The sequence below is a fragment of the Xenopus laevis genome, chromosome 8L (genome assembly GCF_017654675.1).
Source record: "Xenopus laevis strain J_2021 chromosome 8L, Xenopus_laevis_v10.1, whole genome shotgun sequence".
NCBI lineage: Eukaryota > Metazoa > Chordata > Amphibia > Anura > Pipidae > Xenopus > Xenopus laevis.
In genome coordinates this window covers 111,683,986-111,698,994 of record NC_054385.1, presented here as the reverse complement: position 1 = coordinate 111,698,994, position 15,009 = coordinate 111,683,986, and the positions used below count along the sequence as shown (strand labels likewise).

Below are 15,009 nucleotides of genomic sequence, written 5' to 3'. Positions count from 1 at the left end.
GAAAAATAGGGATTTTATTGAGGTTCTAGAAGGGAAAAATAATATTCAAGGTATTTTAGATGAAGTTTTTATATTTTACTCTGATCTTTTTAGCATTAAAAATACTGATGTTTCTTTGCAAGACTTTTTCTTAGAAAAGATAGAATCTTCCTTTAGTGAGGTTGAACAGGCTTTTTTGGTAAAGGATTTTAATGCTTTAGAAATTTTAGAAATTATTAAGTCTTTTTCAAAAGGGAAGTCCCCTGGGAGTGACGGTCTTCCAATAGAGTTTTATAGTATTTTTTGGGATTTAATAAAGAGGGAATTTTTAGAGTTAATCCTTAAATGTGCTGAAGATTTTATCGCTCCTATCTCATGGAAGGAAGGTTTGGTTACTTTAATTTTTAAAAAAGGGGAAAAAGATAAGATAAAAAATTGGAGACCAATCACTTTGTTAAATTTAGATTATAAGATTTTTGCAAAATTATTGTCAAACAGATTAAAAAATGTTATCTCTAGTGTTATTAGCCCAGAACAGGTATGTGGAGTCCCCAAAAGAAGTATAACACAAAATTTAGTCTTGTTGAGGGATATAATAAGTGATGTGATAAATAGAGACCAGAATTTAGCGTTGATGTCTCTGGATTTTGAAAAAGCGTTTGATAGGGTGTCCCACCAATTTCTTTTTAAAGTCTTAGATAAATTAAAAATTCCAGAAAAATTTAGAAAACAAGTTAGTTTATTATATGAAAATTGTAAAGTTAAAATATTAGTAAATGGTTTTATGACAAAAGAAGTTAAGGTTCTAGCAGGGGTAAAACAGGGGTGTCCATTATCGCCTATTTTATTTATATGTGCTATTGAATCGCTATTATTAGAGTTACTAAGGGATAAAGTAATAAGAGGAGTTTTTATTCCAGGGACAGGAGGAAAACAGGTGAAAGTTTTAGCTTATATGGACGATGTTACTGTTTTGTGTAAAGATGTTGTTTCCTTGAAAAGAGCTATAAGGGTGGTTAAATGGTTTTCAAGCGCTAGTGGTTTTAGAGTTAATTTAGACAAGACAGAATGTATGTTTTTGGGGAAGTGGAATAATACCTTAGATATTGAAGAATGTAAAATAGTTGATCAAATTAAAATTTTGGGCATTGTTTATGAAAAAGATTTAAAAAATGAATTTATTTGGCAGGCTACATTGGATAGGGTGAAGAAAAAACTAAATTTTTGGAAGTTTAGAACTTTATCTTTAGAAGGGAAAATTTTAATTATTAAGCAAGTGATTCTACCTATTCTTCTGTATGTTGCCATGGTTTTTTTTCCCTCACATATTTGGTTAAAAAGAATCATAAGAGAATGTTTTGTATTTCTTTGGGGGTCAAAAATGGAAAGAGTTAGAAGGGAAGAGATGTATAAATTAAAAGAAAATGGAGGAAAAGAGTTCCCTGATATTAAGATGTTTTTAAGTTTGAAGTTTTTCTCTTTCTTGTTTAAAATGATGTTAAATGTGAATGAGGGAATTTTAGAATCTTATATTAAATATGCTGCTGGTTTTATTTTTAATAAATATAAATGGATGAGATTAGTTTTAAACAAACCGTATGCCTTAAATCCACCCAAGCAGTACTTACTTTTGAATAAAATCATTAAAGAGTATAAGTTAGAAAATTTTAGTTTAGATGTTTTGATTGATCATAGGAAAATTTTTCAAGAATTAAAAAAAGAGGAAACTGTTTTAGGAATTCAAAATTTTAATGGGTCAAAATCCAAAGAAATCTGGATAAAAGTATCAGATAAGAGATTATCTAATAAACAAAAAGATTTAGGATGGTGCATACTAAAAGAGTGCTTGGCTACTAGAAATTTCCAACACAAAAGAGGATTAGTAGCAAAGGCTATATGTGTAAGAGATTCATGTGGGAGTGATGAAACAACATTACATGTTTTTTGGAATTGTGCATTTGCTAGAATGGTTTGGGGTAAAATTGGTCCTTTATTAAAAATGGTAGGGGGAATTAATTTTCTAAATCATGAAACGGTGTTATACGGGTTTTTTTCCAGTAATGAAGTGGATAAATTTATTTGTTTGTGGTTAATGATTAATTGTGTAAAAGAGGCTATTTGGGAAATGAGAAATGTATTATTATTTAAGAAAGAAAATTTATCTGTGGCTAATTGTATAAGTTACGCTTTCAGTTTAATGTATGTTTATTATCTTTTGGATGTTAAAAATTTTGGTAAAAATAGAGCAAAAGAGCTCTGGAAAAAAGAATTATGGTTTCGATTTAAATAAATATCTTTAGTTTTGACCATAATGATGGATTTAAGCTCACTCAAAAAACAAAATGATTGAAATGGATTTCTGATCATGAAACAGAGTGATTTGGATCTGAATGGTAAAAAAAAAAAAAAAAAAAAAAAAAAAAAAAAAAATCTGTTCTTATCAGTTTAATATCTGATACGTCCCCTATCTGGGGACCATATATTAAATGGATTTTTGGAACAGGGAGATGGAAGAAGAGCTTGCTCTGTCCACTCCACGCATCGACCTGGTATTGCAGTACCTCCAGGACCGGTGCACTTCTCTTACTCAGTTTGAAAAAGCAGAAAAAGAAGCAGCAAACGAGCTGTGGGGAAATGAAAAGCCCAGCAAGCAAAGTTTGGGAGGACAAGCAGTGCAGGCGACAGAGAGCCGTGGAGCAAGGAGGAAGCCGACGGTGGTGCACAATGCAGCATGGCAGGCCAGCAGAAGCACAAGAGAGGCAGGCAGGCAGGCAGGCAGGCAGGCAGGCAGGCAGGCAGGCAGGCAGGCAGGCAGGCAGGCACATTTGGTAGTTGTTGTCTTGTTGTCTTGTGATCCCGGCTGTGTTCAGCTGTGAGTTGTTGCAGGAACGAGCCGATTGCATGAACGAGCTGGTTGTGGCCGTCACAAAGAGGCGGGGCTATGCAAATAGGGTGTGCCGGGGCAGTCGGGAAGGTGCTGGGAGTGTGCGGGCCTCAGGCCGGCGAGGCCGATGAAGGTCCGAAACAGGGCCTGAGCCAGAGAGGGCCTGGGGCTGGGAGCCCCCGGGTCCGGGCCGACTGGATGTGGTGTTGCCTGGATGTGGTTTGGGCTTGGGCCGGAGTTGTGCTGCCGGCAGGGCCCAGCCCTCCCTCTCCCCATGGAGGCATGTCTAGCCTGGCTTTGGGCCCGTCTGCGCGCGCGCCTTTCGGGTTATCGCTTCTCGGCCTTTTGGCTAAGATCAAGTGTAGTATCTGTTCTTATCAGTTTAATATCTGATACGTCCCCTATCTGGGGACCATATATTAAATGGATTTTTGGAACAGGGAGATGGAAGAAGAGCTTGCTCTGTCCACTCCACGCATCGACCTGGTATTGCAGTACCTCCAGGACCGGTGCACTTCTCTTACTCAGTTTGAAAAAGCAGAAAAAGAAGCAGCAAACGAGCTGTGGGGAAATGAAAAGCCCAGCAAGCAAAGTTTGGGAGGACAAGCAGTGCAGGCGACAGAGAGCCGTGGAGCAAGGAGGAAGCCGACGGTGGTGCACAATGCAGCATGGCAGGCCAGCAGAAGCACAAGAGAGGCAGGCAGGCAGGCAGGCAGGCAGGCAGGCAGGCAGGCAGGCAGGCACATTTGGTAGTTGTTGTCTTGTTGTCTTGTGATCCCGGCTGTGTTCAGCTGTGAGTTGTTGCAGGAACGAGCCGATTGCATGAACGAGCTGGTTGTGGCCGTCACAAAGAGGCGGGGCTATGCAAATAGGGTGTGCCGGGGCAGTCGGGAAGGTGCTGGGAGTGTGCGGGCCTCAGGCCGGCGAGGCCGATGAAGGTCCGAAACAGGGCCTGAGCCAGAGAGGGCCTGGGGCTGGGAGCCCCCGGGTCCGGGCCGACTGGATGTGGTGTTGCCTGGATGTGGTTTGGGCTTGGGCCGGAGTTGTGCTGCCGGCAGGGCCCAGCCCTCCCTCTCCCCATGGAGGCATGTCTAGCCTGGCTTTGGGCCCGTCTGCGCGCGCGCCTTTCGGGTTATCGCTTCTCGGCCTTTTGGCTAAGGTCTACTATACTTTGTATAGGAAAACTTGAGCTGAATAGCTTCTGGAGACCCCCCTCTTTTGCCTTCGCAGGATCGCCCACTTAATTGTGGACTTCACCTGCATGCTGCTTTTGGAGAGGGGGCATTCCTCTGGAAAACGAATTGCGATCCCCCTTGTGTCCCAGTTTATGGGATAGCGTTCTGGCGTTTTTGGCTTTTCTTGATTCGGGAGACCCACCACTTCGGCCTTGTAGGATCGCCTTCCAGGCTTCACCTACTTGCTGCTATAGGGGAGGAGGCATTCTCTTGATAAAAAGTTTGGCTATTTCTTCCCGTTTGTTCCAGCTTTTTGGGAAACTTTTTTCAGCATGGACTCCGATCCCAACTTTGTTCCTGCCTACGCCAGACTAAAGAACACCATCAGGATATTATACAAAGTTGGTGCAGGAGATATTCGTGGACTGAGATATGTTGTGGAGGATATCCTTTTTAAGTTGTTTTCCATTCAAAAATCTGAAATTTTGTCAATTCAGGATTATCCTAAAAGGGGACTTTTTGATATAACCTTCAGTGCTGAGGGTATATATAAAGACTTTGTAAAAAAAGCGGAGTCCCTGAAAGGAGATCCCATTTTGAAAGGGGTAGAGATCATACCACATTTCCCGGATGAAAGTACTATTTTAACTGTGAAAATGTACTCCCCCTTTGTTCCAGAACATGTGATTAAGACTTTTTTGTCTAATTTTTTCAAAGACATTAAAAATTTGGGCAAAGTAAATAATGAATTTGGCTTTTGGACCTGCAAGTGGAGGTACCAGGTGACTTTTGTTAAAGATCCAAGTGGTTTTGAGGGTAAAAGACACCCTCCGGCCAGATTTAGGTTGGGAACTGTTAATGGGGATCTTTTTTATGCAGGTATGCCTTTTTTTTGCCGTAAGTGCAAGCAACATGGACACTTACAAGATGACTGCGAAGCCCTTTGCACAAGATGCGGCAGCCTGGAACATCCAGAAAAAGAGTGCCCCAAAGGTAAAGAGTGCAGGCTGTGCTTAAAGACTGGCCATACGTATTGGGATTGTCCTCTTAGGGCATCCAAATCTGTGTCTTCTTTACCTGCTGTTGTCCCTATTCCTGTCCCTGTTCCTGTCTCTGTTCCTGTGTCTACTCCAGGGTTGGTGTCCATAGACACGATGTCCCAACTTCCCTCTTCAGGGGTACAGGTATCGGCAGACAAGGAGGCAGAAGCATTTGATGAAACTGATGATGATGACTTCCAAACACAGACAACTTCCAAAAAGAAAAAACGGCAAAAGAAAAGAATGGTGGCCAGCGGGCAGCAGACGGGAGTACCCCCCTTTGCTGTAGGGGTTGCTGGGGAACCGGATGATGCTGTACCAGTTACCATTCTTCCATCTGAAAGCAATGCAGAGGTCGTGATAAAAAGGCGACGTACGGTTAAAGTGAAACAAGTCAAGACCTGTAAAGTTTCTTCAGACGAGACGTTAGAAATCGAGAAGGGAGAGCATCTGTTAGTGGTTCCTTCTTCTTCCATCACAAAGGAAATGGGTCCTGTGATTCCTTCTTCTTCCAACGCAGAGGAAATGGGCCCAGATGAATCTGCAATCCCTGAGACCTCAGTGAGTCAGCTTTTTTCCCTCCCTTCGGTGATACCCCTTTTAAACCCAGGGGACCTTTTGGTGGGTAGTGGGAAAGGGAATAATTTGGGTGATTTTTCATCTGAGACACAAGAAGGAGAAGAACCTGCTGAAAAAGAAATGTCTGTTTATAAGTCTTTTGCTCCAGCTTCCTTTTTTGGGGAGATTTCTGAAAGCAGTGAGAGTGGCAATTCCCCGACATCAACACTCTGCACTGTTGAATCTTTTGAAATCGAAGATTTAATGTCCGGTGACATGGAATGTCTGACCGGTGAAAATGAGGAAGTCTAATTTGTTTTTGTTTTTCTTTTTATTAATTGAAATGGCATCTGTCAATTGTATTTCTTTTAATGTAAGAAGTCTGAAATCAAAAGTACGAAGATCTGTTCTTTTAAGTTTTTTATCTGTTTTAACTGCATCTGTTTTCTTTTTACAAGAATGTAATATACCGCACAGCTTAAATTATAAAAAATATGAGGATGATTGGGTGTATGGACCCTCAGTGTGGTCAGGGTCAAATGCATCTTCCTCTGCAGGTATTGCCATACTTTTTAAGGGAAATTTTAAGGTAGAGTTTAAACAAGAAATTTTACCAGGCAGGATTTTATTGGTTAAAGGTTTTATGGATGGTATTAAGTGGCAATTTTTAAATTTTTATGGGTCACCAGATAAAGTGGTAAGATCAGAAATGTTAGAGCTTTTACCTCTTTTTATTGATGATTCTTGCCCATTGGTTTTAGCTGGTGATTTTAATTGTGTTCTTAAAGGGGAAAAACGTTTTACACAATCCACAAGCCGTAATTACGATAAAACATCTGCAATGTTGAAAAATATTGTTATTGATTTTAAGCTAAAGGATGTTTTTAAATGTTGTAACAAAGATTTACCGGAAGAGGATGGTGTTACCTGGAGCAATAATGTGTGTAGTTCCAGGATAGATTTTGTTTTTACCTCAAATAACATTGAACCATCATTTTGTACCCTTTTAACTAATGTTTTTTCAGATCATAAGATTTTATCCTTTGGTGTTAAAACAGGTCTAAACAGGATTAAGAAGAAACCTGCATGGAAAATGAATGTTTCACTTTTAAATGATGCAAATGTTTTAACAGATTTTAAAAATTTTTATGAAAAATGTAGAAAAAAGAAAAATCCAAGTGTTCCCTTTAGTGTGTGGTGGGAACAAATGAAGAATAAAATCAAGAAATATTTTATTGATGTTGGGATCAAGAAGGCTAAACAAAGAAGGGATTTCTTTGCCAATCTTAATTGTCATTTACAAGCTTTGTACAAAATGAAAGAATGTGGGGTTGAAGTTACAAATGATATTGTTGAATGTAAACAAAAAATTTCAAAATGTTTGGAACAAAAAGGAAAAGAAATCATTTTCAACTCTAGAGTCAAACATGTTGAAGAAAATGAATCCTGTTCTAGATATTTTTTTAAGAAAAAAACTGAAAACCGAGTTTTTATTGAAAATGTTGATGGGGTGTCTGATGTACAGGGTATTTTAGGAAAAGTCTATGGTTTTTATTCAGATCTTTTTAATGAAAAAGAAATTGATGAATGTTTTGTTGAGGATTCTTTGAAACAAATAGAAAATAAATTGAATGGAGTTGATCAAAAGTTCTTATCCAGACCTTTAAATGAACAAGAGGTTTTGGAGGCAATTAAAGGTTTTAAAAAAGGTAAAGTCCCCGGGGACGATGGTATACCCATCGAATTTTATACAGTGTTTTATGATATTCTAAAAAATGATTTATTTTTGTTATTTTCAGAGGTTTTTCATTCAAACATTTTACCAATGTCCTGGAAAAAAGGTGTAGTTACTCTTCTATACAAAAAGGGTGACAAAGCAAACCTAAAAAACTGGAGACCAATAACATTACTAAATTGTGATTATAAAATCTTTGCAAAAATATGTGCAAACAGGTTGAAAAAGGTCATTGGAAAACTTATACATGTAAATCAAGTGTGTGGTGTCCCAGGTAGAAATGTATGGGAAAGCCTCAATTTGATAAAAGACACTATTGAAAATGCCAAAGATAGGAGATATAATCTTGCAATTTTAGCAGTTGATTTTGAGAAAGCTTTCGATCGGGTTTCACACTCTTATCTTTTTAAAGTTTTAAGTACTATGGGTATACCAGATTCTTTTTTATTATGTTTAAAATCCTTTTATGCAAATTGTTCAAACAAGGTGTTAATTAATGGTTTTACTACAAATGAATTTCTTTTAAAATCTGGGGTAAAACAAGGTTGCCCCCTGTCACCATTGCTTTTCATTTGTGCTTTAGAACCTCTTTTATGTGTAATTAGAAAAGATAAACAGATCCATGGGGTACCATTACCTGGTGGAGGTGGTCTCGAAGCAAAAGCATCCGCGTATGTAGATGATGTAGTCTTTTTCTGCAAAGATACCCTGTCATTACAAAAAGTTTTAAAACAAATCCAGTTTTATTCTTGTGCTTCAGGTTTTAAGGTCAACTTAAATAAGAGTGTAATTTTAAACCTTGGAAATATGGATTTAAGGGACATCCCTGTGCCAGTATCAGAAAAAATTGAAATTCTAGGTATTGTTTTTAATGATTTTAATAACGGTGTGGAAAGTTGGGATTTGGTGGCAAAAAAGATAAACCAGAAAATTTGTATGTGGGGTTTGAGAAAATTATCAATGGAAGGAAAAATTTTGGTTATAAAAATGGTGATTTTACCTATTCTATTGTATTTAAGTTTGGTTTTTCCTCCCCCGGAATATCTTTTAAACAAAATTACTAAAGTTTGTTTTACCTTTTTTTGGAGTTCAAAAGCCGAAAAACTTAAGAGGGAAATTGTTGTGAAAACAAAAGAAAAAGGTGGTAAAGATTTCCCTGATTTTAAGGCTTTTATTCTTATTAGGTTTTTTGTCTTATGTTTAAATGCTCTTTTTAAAGATCACTATTGGTCCTTTTTTGTCCGTTTTAACACTGGTTTTTTTATGAGGAAATATGGATGGTTTAAAACGGTTTTAAGTGTGCCATATGCTTTTAACTTACCAAAAAGCTATAAGATATTGGAAAAAATTGTGGTTTTATATAATTTTCAGGGAAAAGAGCTTAAAGTGTTATTAGAAGAAAAAAAACTGGTAAACAATTTGAAAAAAGAGACTGAAATCTGTTTAGTTGGTAATTTTAATGAAATGCAAAGCAAAGAAATTTGGAAAATGGTTAATTATACACATTGTTTTAATACACATAAAGATTTGTCATGGATGTGTATCCATCAGTGTCTTCCACTTAAAGCTTTTCAATATAGGAGGGGTATGGCCAATACATCCAAATGTCCAAGGAATTGCTGCAGTGAAGAGGAAACCATTTTTCATTTTTTATGGACTTGTCAATTTGCAAAGGATCTATGGACAAAAATCACCCCTCTTCTTTTAAAAATTTTGAATGTAAGTAATGTAAATTATTGTATGATTTTATATGGTCTACTGGACTGTTCTTTTTATGACCAAAAACAAATTGCGTGGAAAACAATAAATTGTTGTAAAGAGGCTTTATGGAAGGCCAGAAATATTTTGATTTATAAAAATGATATGTTATCTGTAAACAATGTTTTAAGTCTTGTCTTAAGTGAAATGTATTTATACTATTTAATTGACAAAAAACGTGATAACATTTTAGCAAATAAATGGTGTTTAAAGGATTGGAATTCTGTAATGTGACCATGTATATTAATGTATATCATGTATATTCAATGTATGAAAGACAAGATTCTACCAAACTTTCTGTATTTATGCATGAAAATGTTTGTTTACCTTTTTTATTATGTTAAATAAAGAAAGCGTGCCTATTTTTAGGTACTGCTAATTTAAAAAAAAAAAAAATCTGTTCTTATCAGTTTAATATCTGATACGTCCCCTATCTGGGGACCATATATTAAATGGATTTTTGGAACAGGGAGATGGAAGAAGAGCTTGCTCTGTCCACTCCACGCATCGACCTGGTATTGCAGTACCTCCAGGACCGGTGCACTTCTCTTACTCAGTTTGAAAAAGCAGAAAAAGAAGCAGCAAACGAGCTGTGGGGAAATGAAAAGCCCAGCAAGCAAAGTTTGGGAGGACAAGCAGTGCAGGCGACAGAGAGCCGTGGAGCAAGGAGGAAGCCGACGGTGGTGCACAATGCAGCATGGCAGGCCAGCAGAAGCACAAGAGAGGCAGGCAGGCAGGCAGGCAGGCAGGCAGGCAGGCAGGCAGGCAGGCAGGCAGGCAGGCAGGCAGGCAGGCACATTTGGTAGTTGTTGTCTTGTTGTCTTGTGATCCCGGCTGTGTTCAGCTGTGAGTTGTTGCAGGAACGAGCCGATTGCATGAACGAGCTGGTTGTGGCCGTCACAAAGAGGCGGGGCTATGCAAATAGGGTGTGCCGGGGCAGTCGGGAAGGTGCTGGGAGTGTGCGGGCCTCAGGCCGGCGAGGCCGATGAAGGTCCGAAACAGGGCCTGAGCCAGAGAGGGCCTGGGGCTGGGAGCCCCCGGGTCCGGGCCGACTGGATGTGGTGTTGCCTGGATGTGGTTTGGGCTTGGGCCGGAGTTGTGCTGCCGGCAGGGCCCAGCCCTCCCTCTCCCCATGGAGGCATGTCTAGCCTGGCTTTGGGCCCGTCTGCGCGCGCGCCTTTCGGGTTATCGCTTCTCGGCCTTTTGGCTAAGATCAAGTGTAGTATCTGTTCTTATCAGTTTAATATCTGATACGTCCCCTATCTGGGGACCATATATTAAATGGATTTTTGGAACAGGGAGATGGAAGAAGAGCTTGCTCTGTCCACTCCACGCATCGACCTGGTATTGCAGTACCTCCAGGACCGGTGCACTTCTCTTACTCAGTTTGAAAAAGCAGAAAAAGAAGCAGCAAACGAGCTGTGGGGAAATGAAAAGCCCAGCAAGCAAAGTTTGGGAGGACAAGCAGTGCAGGCGACAGAGAGCCGTGGAGCAAGGAGGAAGCCGACGGTGGTGCACAATGCAGCATGGCAGGCCAGCAGAAGCACAAGAGAGGCAGGCAGGCAGGCAGGCAGGCAGGCAGGCAGGCAGGCAGGCAGGCAGGCAGGCAGGCAGGCAGGCAGGCAGGCACATTTGGTAGTTGTTGTCTTGTTGTCTTGTGATCCCGGCTGTGTTCAGCTGTGAGTTGTTGCAGGAACGAGCCGATTGCATGAACGAGCTGGTTGTGGCCGTCACAAAGAGGCGGGGCTATGCAAATAGGGTGTGCCGGGGCAGTCGGGAAGGTGCTGGGAGTGTGCGGGCCTCAGGCCGGCGAGGCCGATGAAGGTCCGAAACAGGGCCTGAGCCAGAGAGGGCCTGGGGCTGGGAGCCCCCGGGTCCGGGCCGACTGGATGTGGTGTTGCCTGGATGTGGTTTGGGCTTGGGCCGGAGTTGTGCTGCCGGCAGGGCCCAGCCCTCCCTCTCCCCATGGAGGCATGTCTAGCCTGGCTTTGGGCCCGTCTGCGCGCGCGCCTTTCGGGTTATCGCTTCTCGGCCTTTTGGCAAGATCCTAGTGGTCAAGTCTTAGGCATCGGTGTGGCCCCTTTTCTCGGCCTTGTGTTCCTTCCCAAGGGTTGGACACATGCTGCTATAGGGTGAAGGCTGTACTCACCGAATACCGAGGGAACCCTGTCCTTTGCCTTCCTCTCTTCCTTTCTGGTTGAGAGGCATGCCGCACTTGGGGAACAGGCATAATCCATCGAGAGAAGGCGATCGCTGAGCGTACTGGAAGGATGCAAGTCCCGCCAGAGGCACCAAACACTGTGAGGGTGTATTTTCCGAAGGAGAGGAAGGAGCATTTCGTACTACGAATGATTCAGAAGGATGTCATCGAAGATCTACTTGGAATGGAGAGATCGAGTATATTCTGCGTCCAAGTCTTTATGCAGCAAGGCTTTTATGACGTGACATTTACCAGCGTGAGCGAACTAAGGACATGCTATTTGCGAAGTCAAGAGAAAGCATCTGATCCTTTGATGGTGGACCTCCGCTTCTTGGTGAATGAGGTAAAGAACAGAACCCCCATTGTAGTCCATATGTTTAATCCTTTTGTCCGTGATGAGGAAATAAGGATCCTTTTGGGCCGTTATTGTTCCTATGTTTCCCCTGGTGAAAGGAGAAGGAACGTTTTTGGAACCTTTAACGGTCAAAGGAGGTTCTGGGTGGAGTTTAAGAGGGAGGCAGATGGTGTTGGCGGTTATTCCCACCCCCCTCAGACATTTTCCATCGGAAGAAACAAAGGCTACCTTTTCTATCCTGGCCAACCTTTGTTTTGTCGCAACTGTTTTTGTTTTGGACATACAAAAGATGACTGTAAAAAAGAACTGTGCTGTAAGAACTGTTTTAATCCTGGGCATAAAACCATGGACTGTGAGGTGCCACGTAAGTGTCACCTATGCAATTCAACTGACCATTTGGCAATAAAATGTCCATCTGTCCAAGGGTTACCTGCACGCCGCCTTTTTTCAAAGGTGTTGATGGGGGAAAAGGAGCAAGTAATTACCGTACCAGAGCCAGAAGTGTCCTTGGATCCAGAGGTTTCTTCAGGGAATATCCTGGTGGAAGAGGTGCCAGATATGCTGATTGCAGAGGGAGACGATGCTCAACCTGAGGAAAAATCTGCTGAGGAAATGCAGGTTGAAAAAGCCTCTTTGAAAAGAAAAACAGAATCAAAAGGTGGAGTGAAAGTGAAAATATCACAGAGTTTTCCAGCTCCGAGGAGGTCACGGAGGGAGACTCCCCGGTAAATATTGACTCTGACTCATCTGCAATGTCATCGGCCTTTTTAGATCCAGTGGAGGTTGAAAAACTGTCAGAGACTCTAAAGATTTCCAAAAAAGAAGAAGAGTTTAAAGCGGCCAAAAAGAAATCCAAAAAAGAGCTTGGAGAGATGAGAGGAGTTCAGAAGGAGGGAGCTGTATCCACAGCTAGAGCGAGAGCAAGGGGTCCGCCGAAAAAAAAAGATGACACTTGATATGTTTTTTTTCCTTTTGTGTAAATAATTTTTTTCCTTTCCATGACTTTAAATTTGGGGTCTCTTAACGTTAGAAGCCTAAAATCTAACGCAAGAAGGGCTGCTATTTTTAAGATTCTTATGCTGTTGAACTTTAACATTATATGTTTACAGGAGTGCAACATCGAGGAAGAGCCCAAAGAAGTTAAATGGAGTCATGGTCCATCAGTCTGGTCCACATGTAAAGGAAAAGGTGGAGGGGTTGGTGTTTTGTTTAAAGGGTTTCAGTTTTGTATTAAGGAAACTTTTCATGTGGTTCAAGGAAGAATCATTATGGTTATTTTTGAGTTTATGGGTTTGTTATACAAATTATTTAATGTTTATGCTCCTACATGTAAACAAGAGAGATTAGATATCTTTGAAAAGTTAAAGTTTTTTTTGGGGGGTAAAGGGAATATTATTTTAGTAGGAGACTTTAACTGTGTGCTACACGCTGAAGATAGGTGTAGTGGCAGCAGGATACTTAGTGGGAATATGGATAGTTCTGGGAAAATGTTAAAGGATATGGTTTCTTTATTTCGTCTGCAGGATGTTTATAAATGTAAAGGGGATCATGAGAAACGTTTTACGTACCACAGTGACAGTGGTCATGTTTTTTCTCGTATTGATTTATGTTTTGTTTCCAGATCTTTTGAAATTTTGAGTTCCAAGGTACAGAGGGTACCGTTTTCGGATCATGGCTGCCTAGAGTGTTGTGTGAGTATAAATGGTGATAAGAAACATGGAAAAGGTGTGTGGAAACTCAATGTTTCTTTATTGGAAGATGAATGTGTAAGGAGAGAATATAAAGAATGGTTGAGAAAGTGGGTAAGTTTGAAATCTGTTTTTGGGAATGTGGGAGAGTGGTGGGAGTGGGTTAAAAATGAAACAAAGAGGTTTTTTGTAAAGAAAGGAAGGGAGAGAGTAAGAAGAGATCGTGAAATGTATGAGAAATGGCAAAAAAGACTGGAATATTTAGAGGCGTTAAGAAATTTGGGGGAGGATGTGAGAGAGGAGATTGTTGATGCAAGGGAACAAATAAGAATGTGTTTAGAAAGAGAGGGTAAGAAAATTATTATGCAAGCGAGAATGTTGGTAAAAGAAACTGATGAAAAATGTTCAAATTTCTTTTTCAAGAAGGTGTTCGGGAAACGTGTGGAGATGGAAAGTGTTTTCAGTGATGAAGGAAATGAAGTTGGTGGAGAGAAGAATGTACGTGAGACGGTATGGAAGTTTTATAATGATTTATATGCTGAGAAAAAGAGAGAAAAATGTTGTGAAGATGTGTTAAAGGTGCTGAATGATAATTTGATGCAAGAGGATAAAGACATGTTGTGCAAGGAATTGTTGAGGGGTGAGGTGGATGAATGTATAAAAGGAATGAAAAAAGGGAAAGTGCCTGGAAGTGATGGGTTGCCTGTTGAATTTTATTTAGAATTTTGGGATGTGATTGGAAAATATGTGTATGAAGTATGTCAATATGTGTTAATGAATGGGAATACGGTACAAAGTATGAAAGAAGGAGTGATTGTATTGTTATATAAAAAAGGTGAAAAGAAAGACCTTAAGAATTGGAGACCAATTTCGTTGTTGAATGTAGATTATAAAATTTTAGCGAAAGTGATTGCAAACAGATTGAGAAGAGTGATAGAAAAAATGGTGGGAGAAGAGCAAGTATGTGCTGTGCCTGGGAGACAAGTTGCTGAAAGTTTGATAGGTGTGCGTGATGTCTTATGGTATGCGGCAGATAGGAAACAATCTGTGGCATTATTGACAGTTGATTTTGAAAAAGCGTATGATAGAGTGGAGCATGAGTTTATGATGATTGTTTTAAAGAAAATGGGAATACCTGATGTTTTGATTGAATGGGTGAAATGTCTATATAAGGGGATGATAAGTAAAGTACAAGTGAATGGAGTTTTGACTGAGGAGATAAGTATTAAATCTGGTGTGAGGCAGGGGTGTCCACTGTCACCAGTTCTGTTTGTGTGTGTTATTGAACCATTGTTGAGAATGATTGTAAATGATAAAGTAATACGAGGAATTGATGTGCCTGGAAGTAGTGGAAGAAAGTTGAAAGTGGTTGGCTATATGGATGATGTTACTATAATGTGTCAAACACAGGCAAGTTTAAGAAGGGTGAAATTGTTAATTGATTGTTTTTGTTTGGTAAGTGGGTTTCTGTTGAATGTTGAAAAGAGTGTATGCAAAACTTTTGGAGAATGGAGAGAGATAGAGTTATGTGGATGGCCTGTATGTAAAGGTGGAATTGGAGTTCTGGGTATAGTGTTTGATGATGATATGAGGGGGAATGAAAGTTGGGAGAAAGTGTGTGGTAAGATTGGGAAAAA

General features: G+C 40.3%; 4 non-coding genes across 4 annotated transcripts; all 4 read left to right on the top strand.

Moving 5' to 3' along the window:
- The first annotated feature begins 2,363 nt into the window (after positions 1-2,363).
- On the top strand, positions 2,364-2,562 carry LOC121397420. The gene has a single exon (XR_005963661.1). It is a non-coding gene; the product is annotated as a U2 spliceosomal RNA (small nuclear RNA).
- A 630-nt stretch (positions 2,563-3,192) lies between these two features.
- LOC121397471 lies at positions 3,193-3,383 on the top strand. The gene has a single exon (XR_005963695.1). It is a non-coding gene; the product is annotated as a U2 spliceosomal RNA (small nuclear RNA).
- Positions 3,384-9,488: 6,105 nt separating this feature from the next.
- On the top strand, positions 9,489-9,678 carry LOC121397398. Its single transcript, XR_005963647.1, has one exon. It is a non-coding gene; the product is annotated as a U2 spliceosomal RNA (small nuclear RNA).
- Positions 9,679-10,316: 638 nt separating this feature from the next.
- rnu2 (RNA, U2 small nuclear) lies at positions 10,317-10,504 on the top strand. The gene is given in 1 exon segment (NR_033287.1): positions 10,317-10,504. It is a non-coding gene; the product is annotated as an RNA, U2 small nuclear (small nuclear RNA).
- Positions 10,505-15,009: the final 4,505 nt, after the last annotated feature.